Here is a 7,706-nt window from a genome sequence, read left to right on the forward strand (position 1 = left end):
CTAGGTTTTGTTGAGGTAAACTTATTTTGAGATACCGAAGCGCTGTTCGAGTGCAGAGTCACCACCTTTCAGGTGAGTGCATAGTTACTTTCATCTTACACATAGATATGAAGTATTTTATATAAATTATGTGCTATGTGTGCATATTGTCTGAATACTTGTTGTCTATGTTGCGTGAAAGATTTTTATACATGTTTTAAATGATTTAAACTGTATATGTATTTTATATCTACAAAATGTGTTGGGTAAAACATGGGTAGATGTAACAGTTGTTGTGTGACAAAATCAAATAATGAGAGGCCTCGTTATAGATGTTATTGATGATCCAGTCATCTAGCGGAGTATAGATGACGACCACGGACTATTCTAGACAGTCTAGTGGAACGCTAGCAGGCTCGCAACCTGTAGGTGTTTATTTAAACTGTATGCTCACCAGCAGTACTCCATCCCCCACATGGTTGCCTTATTTGACATGAACTGCTGAGGAACCCCCGAAGCATGTGTTGTCACCCCGATGAATTTCCTTAGACTAGGTCTCTTGTGTTAGATGTTTTAGGGACGTAAAGTGAGGATAACGGGAAGGGGTAACCGGGTTTGTTTGGTTGATGAAAATAATAAACTTATTTATTGTGGGTTGAAAACCCTATGTGCTCACCAGGCTCCCAAGCCTGACCCACTCAGTTTCTTGTATTACAGGTAGTGGCGCATGAGCATAGATGTTTGGATGAGAGATAAGGGATTATAGGCCTGTAAATACGAAATAATGTAGTAAGGCTTATGTTGTACTGTTTATGCTTTTGATCTGTATCGAACATGACATCCCGAGTCTTTTAATGAAATACATATCTATGGAAATGCTTTGATAAATCTTTATCAAATTTTGTTTTGGGAACAAATTCCGCAACTCTTTTATTTAAATTATTACTCTGATTTTTAAACAAAGCATAAACAAATCGGTCTTTTCTGGCCGTGAAAATGGGGATGTCACAGTTGGTATCAAAGCATTAGTTTAAGCGAACTAGGAATTTGTAGGATTTCTAGACTTAAACTTAGAATGCTAAGAGATGATTGTGAGATGTGAGGACTAGCTTATTTTAGGAATTATGCCTAAAATGCTTTAATGTGCTAAATGCTTTGTGCCTGATATGTTGTTATTTGTTCGGATCTATGGTCTGTTGCCGACCGAATCTGGAAACCTTATGTGTTTAGGATTCTAAACGTACGACTATGATATTAGAACTAACATGTAAACGTTTCGGAGTGATAAGGACGGTTTAAACGACTATCCTAAATAAAGATCTAAATTCACCTTATTCGGTGTATAGATCAAAATGGCAAGAACCCGCAGTGGAGCCGGGAATGCAAATGGGAACAGAAACCAACCCCCAGTGATTGAGCAAATACCGGTTGGGGTAACCGCTGCTGAGCCAATAACGTTGGCCGGAGTGCAATCGATGATCCAGGAAATGTTAGATCGTCAAATGGAGGAAACCAGACGTTTGCTCCAATAAAATCGAGAGGAAACTACCATACAGATCAAACAGCCCGAGTTGAACGAAGGGCAGTCTGAGGAGGGGACCTACAGTGGGACCGTTGGTCAAGTCAACCCACCGATAGTTCAAAAAAACAACCAGGATGACGGAGTCAAGAGGAATGGATGAAAGTACAAGGATTTTCTGACTTGCAAGCCATCGACTTTCACTGGAAAGGAAGATCCGATCGGAGTCATGGATTGGATCTCAGAGATGGAGTTAGCTTTCATGACGTGTGGTTGCAGAGGCAAACTACAAACCACATTTGCTATACGTCAGTTCCGAGGGGGCGTTGTGCGTTGGTGGAATACACTAGGGAAGACGCTGAGCCCCAATGAGCCCCTGCAACTGACATGGGCCGAGTTTTTGGTTCAATTCAAACGAAAGTACTGCTCAACCCAAAACCTGCTCGAGCTAGAGAACCAGTTCCTAACCCTAAAGATACGAAGCATGTCCATTGATGAGTATACTAACAACTTCACGGAGAAAATGGAGTTTGCCTTGCGTCTTGTTCCGGATGAGCTGACAAAGATCGACAAGTACGCTAAGGGACTCCCATGGGAGTATGTAGTGCCAGTACGTCAGGCACATACTCTGGAGGCAGCTATCTGGGCTGCCAAGTCTGTGGAGGAGATGATCAAGGGAAGAGCTGCCAGCAAGGTTGAGGTTGGCGAGAAGAGAAAATTTGAGGGTCTGCTAAACCCAACAATAAGAAGAGCAAGTTCAGTTCCAAGAAGTTTGGAGGAGGAGGGAACAAAGAAAAATGGTGCGAGAAGTGCAAGAAGAAGCACTCGGGAAAATGTAGCGAGGAAGTGACCTGCTACAAGTGTGGGAACGAATAAGCTATGGTTGTTTGAAGTTAAGCTGGAAGAAGAGAGTATGTCAATACGTTGGGCGTACTGGCTAGAAGAAGTCGCGTTTTTAGGGTGTTATGTTGGGTTTAGCTCAAGGTATGTTGGGCGTATCGTCATAATGCAAAAAGCCTATTTTCGTGGTTTTGAGCCCTATTTAAGGACTCTAACCCCTTGGGGCCCTTCCTAACATCAGCCTCCAACTCGAAACCCTAGCCCCTAGAGCAAATCTTGAGCCTTTTTATGTGTTTTGGGTCCATTTTAGAAGAAATATAAGTTCAAGATTGTTGATTGTTGAAGCTCAAGCTTGTGGATCCAGAACCTACATTGCTTTTCTGAACTCCAGAAGGTATAAAACTTGAACCTTGATGATGCAATTGTTAGATCTACCTAGTTTTGGGTTTTATAAGCTTTTTGGTCCTATAATCCTGGTATCCATGAGTATAGCTTATTCTAATACAAATGAATTGTCCTTTCAGACGTTTTTGGATGTTTTGAGTCATAAAAATGTGATATTGGTCCCTTTCTTCCCTCCATGCAAGAGTTATGATGCTTTAGGTTGTGTATTAAGTTAGGATTTTGGTGTATGGACTCCTTCTAGCCATGGAAAATCATAAAGGTGGAAACATTATGATTTAGAATGATATTTTGGGTCTAGATCTGAGTTGTGGATGTGAGGTCTGTATGGAATAAGCATTTAATGAGGAGGTGCGGACTCAGGCGAAGTACGCTTAGCGTACCAAGCGGTATGATACGAGACTGGGCAGAAGCCCCCGTATTTTCATGGAACACGACTACGCTCAACGTAGTGACTGAGTACGTGAGGCGTACTCAGTTAGTGTTGACCTTCTTTGACTCTTTGACTTTCTAAATTTTGGACCTTGACTAGGGGTCTGACCAAAGTCTTGAATTAGGGGTATTTTGAGTAGTATATTGAGTTTGGGTCAATGTTTATTGTATATGTGACTGGTAGAGGCATCAGTTAGAGCAGTGACTTGTTCAGCTATATTTTCAAACTATGAGGTGAGTTTCTTCTCACTGTACTCGTGGGTCGAAGGCACCAATTTTGGCCCACTAGGTTATGTATCCTGGTATATAGGATTATGCTATGTTGATTATATGTTAGCTTGGTATGTCTGTATGATTATCTGTATTTGCTAGTTATATGTTTATCTATTACATATGTCGACATAGTGAGGGTGGGTTGAGGTTGTACTGCTTTGTGATGTCGGACAACAACCCGGTGGAAATTCAATCGGGAGATTGTGGGCAAGAGTGGCAATCTAATCGGGATATTGTAGGCCAGAGTGTCAATCCAACCGGGAGGTTGTGGTCCAGGGCAATCCAGTCGGGAGACTGTGGACCCAGCATGCAATATGTATATTGGTTTGTTGTGTGTGGTACTTTGGGGGAACTCACTAAGCTTTGGCTTAAAGTTTAAGTGTTGTGTTTCAGGTACATCAGATGATCGGGTAAAGGCGAAGGCTTGATCGTGCACATTCTTCGGATATTATGAGATTTGATTTTGGGATACTCTGATTTATTACTTTAATATTAGGAAACTATGTTTTGTAAACATTTATGGTTTTGGATTGGTTTTGAAATTGAAATTTTTACCTTCATTTTGGGACGTTACAAAATCTCTGAAATTGGAGTTTAAATTCCAGTTGAGCATTTTCCCTTCGAGATCATTCACTTCCATCTTCTTCATACCCCAAATTTCATCAGGAATTTCACCACTTAAATCATTGAACTAGATCGTTAAGATTCAAAGTTCTGAAAGCTTTGAGATAATATTTGACAACTTACCCATCAATTTCGCATTATGACCCACACAAGTTTTCCTGATTTCAAATCCATGCAGTTGAAATTGATCATATTCATTACAAGTGAAAGAGTCTGAAGTACCTCCCCAGTGATATTAAGAGCTACAACTCGATAATACGACCTGCATGAGACTTCGACCCACTAACAGAGATCTGAATAACTTTCTCTCTAGCTTTCCAACACTCCCAACGAGTTGGAAACGAAGCTCTTTAACTCCAGTAGTGCCGATTTGTCCAAATCATTTTAGAAAACGATGTAGGAACCGAAAGAAGTTATGAAGACCCAAAGAAGTAACTTGAGCTTTAAGGGTTTGCTTTAACATCGTGTGTGACTCGTCTTGGAGATCGGAAATAGAGACAGGTGCTTGGCGCCAATGGTGGGGATGAAGACTGCCATTAGAAGCCCTTTGATTGTGTGAGCTCCATAAATCAATTGTGTGGTGTAAAGGTGGTTTCTTATTATCAGTGTTATCGTGGATAGAGAGAGAGGGTCCCTCTTATTTTTTAATTGTTTAAATAAATAAAGAATTATTAGATTTAAAAAAATGAAAGAAAATTAGAAAATAAATGTCTCATGGGTATTACAGTCATTTCAGTTTACCGAGGAACCAAATCTGCAACGAAACTAGCTCAAAAAGACCATGAAGCCAAAAAAAAAAGTCGAGGTTTTGACTAAACCTTAGAAAAAATACATACGATAGGGACCATTTTTATAGTTTTGTCTATTTGCTATATGTTTGTATTGCTTTTATTTTTTTATTATTAATATACCAACCCACCACTAATTTTTTTGACAAAAATGCAAAATTGATCGCTATGCTATTCAAAAAAATGTGGTTGTGGACCAAAATGTTTCAACTTGCATAAAAAGATCTAAAATCAAGATTTTTCCATTATTGTGGTCCTAAAAAGTTTGAAAGGACTACTTTTTCCTTATTATTAATTTTTTGTAATTTTTTCTTTTATATTTTAATAGTTTTAAAAAAAGAACGAAAAAAATCCCCCACCCCACACGCTCCATCCTCACCCTCCCCTTCTTTCTCCCTCTATCTCTTTGACTTTCTTTCTCTATCTTTGACTCACTCTCTTCTCTTCTCTTCTCTGATGAGTTCATTCAAGCTACGTTGATGTAGAGCTTAAGGTCTCGGCATTGAAGAGGGTGGGATAAAGTTGGGTTCGATTCTCTAATGAGGTTTTTCAATCGCTTCCTCACTTACTCTTTCCTGTCGTGTGTGTATTGAACCCAGACAGTCAATCAAGTGGATTTATATACCATAACATCTAAACCTCATAACAATCATCGACTTCTTCAATTAGGTTCGATTCTTGTGGAGATCTGCTTCTATTCTTGTGTGGATTTACAAATCTTGAAAATCTGATTTAGTGTGTTTGTTTTGATTTGCGGGTATGTGTGTGTGTTTTTAGTTGAAGACACTCCCTATTCGATTTACATAAACTGAACAGAAAGCAAGGTAGGATTGAGGTTAAAAGAAGAAGCAGACTGGTTCTCTAACCAGATTGAGAAACACATACCTCTTCGTTGTTGTAATTCAAAAAGAGGATCGTGAACAGCATGGCTAGGCTTTGTAGAGAGCTTTAAAATGTGAAAGAAGGATTTTTGCAAATCCCTAAGGTTTATGTGTTTAATGAAAGTAAGGAGATTAGAGTTGTTGGGTTTCTTTTTCAGATGAAAGCAAGACCATTTACAGACGGTAGTCATGGATCTAGAAATGGACCTTTGTAGGATAATGTTTCATGGTTCTTATTACCAGCATCAGAGTGTAAGTTTGCTGTCAATTCTGTATATATTTATTCTTAATGTTCATCTGTCACCAATTTTGATTAATTAACATTTGAAATGAGCTTCCATTGATAAATTTAATGTTGATATGTATGTTATCAGGTATTGGATGAGCTTTAGAAAGAGTCATGGCCAGTTCCTGGAGATCAAAGGGCAACAAGATGTATTGGAACTGCATTGAGTGTAGGCGTTTATCTACTAGGAATCATTAACAAAAGAGCATTCCCGTTAAATCAATTAGTGCGGTTGACTGTTCTGAGTTAAACACAAAAAACTAAAACCAGAACCTCAAAAATGGGTGTGTGCCTTGATGGAAATTGCAGAAGATTAGATATGTTATCGAAGAAGAGGGAGACAAGGGGTGAGGATGAAGGTTTGTTTTGATATTGGGTGTGGATGAACACGATTTTGAAGATGGAACATATATGCAATTTTTTTAATCTAGATTTTATTGATTTCTTGTAAATCCAGATTTGTTTTTTTCTTCGTAAATCTATTATTGGGTGAAGCAAACAACCGGAGGTGGGGGAGTTCACCAGAGAAGATGAAATGGTTGGTGTGTGTGTGTGAGAGAGAGACTCATGGGATGGGCCAACATAATTTCTTTTTCATTTGCATTAATATTTACAAAATAAAAATATAAATATAAGAAAAGAAAAAACTTCATAAATGATTGTGGTATTCCGAAATTTGAAGTTTAGTCCCTAAGTTTAAAAAACCACACAGATGGTCAATGTTATTTCAAAACTTTGATGTTTGGTCCTTATTGCTCACTCCATCCATTTTTGTCCGTTAACTAAAGGCATTTTCGTCATTTCACTATTACAGGGACCATTTATGAAGTTTTGCCTTATTTTAAAAAAAATATATATATATATATATATATAATTATTTAATATAAAAGGGTCTCTCTCTCTCTCTCTCTCTCTCTCTCTCTCTCTCTCTCTCTCTCTCTCTTCTTGACCAACATCGATGACGTGAAGAAAATCGTTAGCCATTTCGACACCAATGGCGATTGAAAGATTTCAGTTGAAGAGCTCGTTCATTCTATGAACGCACTAGGATCTGTCATATACTCGGCCGGCGGCAGAAACGCCGAGCTGTGCAACGTAGGGATATTGGATCACAGTCATTGAACATACATTGAGCAGAAAAACGTAAATGTCACTTTTATTAATAAATAAAAGTGTTACATCAGATTATTAGAATTCCTAAAGGTAACTTAACAGGTAGGCATAACGATAAACGATAGACGTCTTCCAATTGCTTCCTCGAGCAACTGCTACTTCAGGGAGTGCAGGCTTCAGGCTCGCGGTTTCCTAGGAATACATATGGTTTTAAAAACGTCAACATAATGTTGATGAGCTCACAGGTTTGAGTGTTATATCTTTGAAAATACTTTTTATGCGTAACTTTATTGAGTTATAAAAGTATTTTGATTTATATCGAGGTATCTTCTAATGGTATTTTACTATTTCTAGACACTAACTTTTAACGCTTTACTTTTATCACATACTACCATTCTCTCTAGGTTTTCTCCTATCAAATGGAGTATAATATAATCTTATCTGTTGTATTATTATCTTATAGGCACATACCGCCTATACTTTATATTCCAGAAGTATACCCCTTAGATACTTCTATTAGAGTCATTATATCTTTTATTACAGAAGTATATCCATTGCATACTTCTATT

General features: G+C 38.3%; 1 long non-coding RNA gene across 2 annotated transcripts; it reads left to right on the plus strand.

The window, feature by feature from the left end:
* Positions 1 to 5,198: 5,198 nt before the first annotated feature.
* LOC145118609 (uncharacterized) lies at positions 5,199 to 6,476 on the plus strand. Of its 2 annotated transcripts, XR_013713380.1 has the most exons (3): positions 5,201 to 5,526; positions 5,635 to 5,990; positions 6,113 to 6,476. It is a non-coding gene; the product is annotated as an uncharacterized LOC145118609 (long non-coding RNA). The 2 variants fall into 2 exon arrangements; XR_013713379.1 differs by having other exon boundaries at positions 5,199 to 5,990.
* Positions 6,477 to 7,706: the final 1,230 nt, after the last annotated feature.

The sequence above is a fragment of the Lactuca virosa genome, chromosome 6 (genome assembly GCF_052849685.1).
Source record: "Lactuca virosa cultivar CGN04683 chromosome 6, Lactuca_virosa_CGN04683_v6, whole genome shotgun sequence".
NCBI classification, from domain to species: Eukaryota; Viridiplantae; Streptophyta; class Magnoliopsida; order Asterales; family Asteraceae; genus Lactuca; species Lactuca virosa.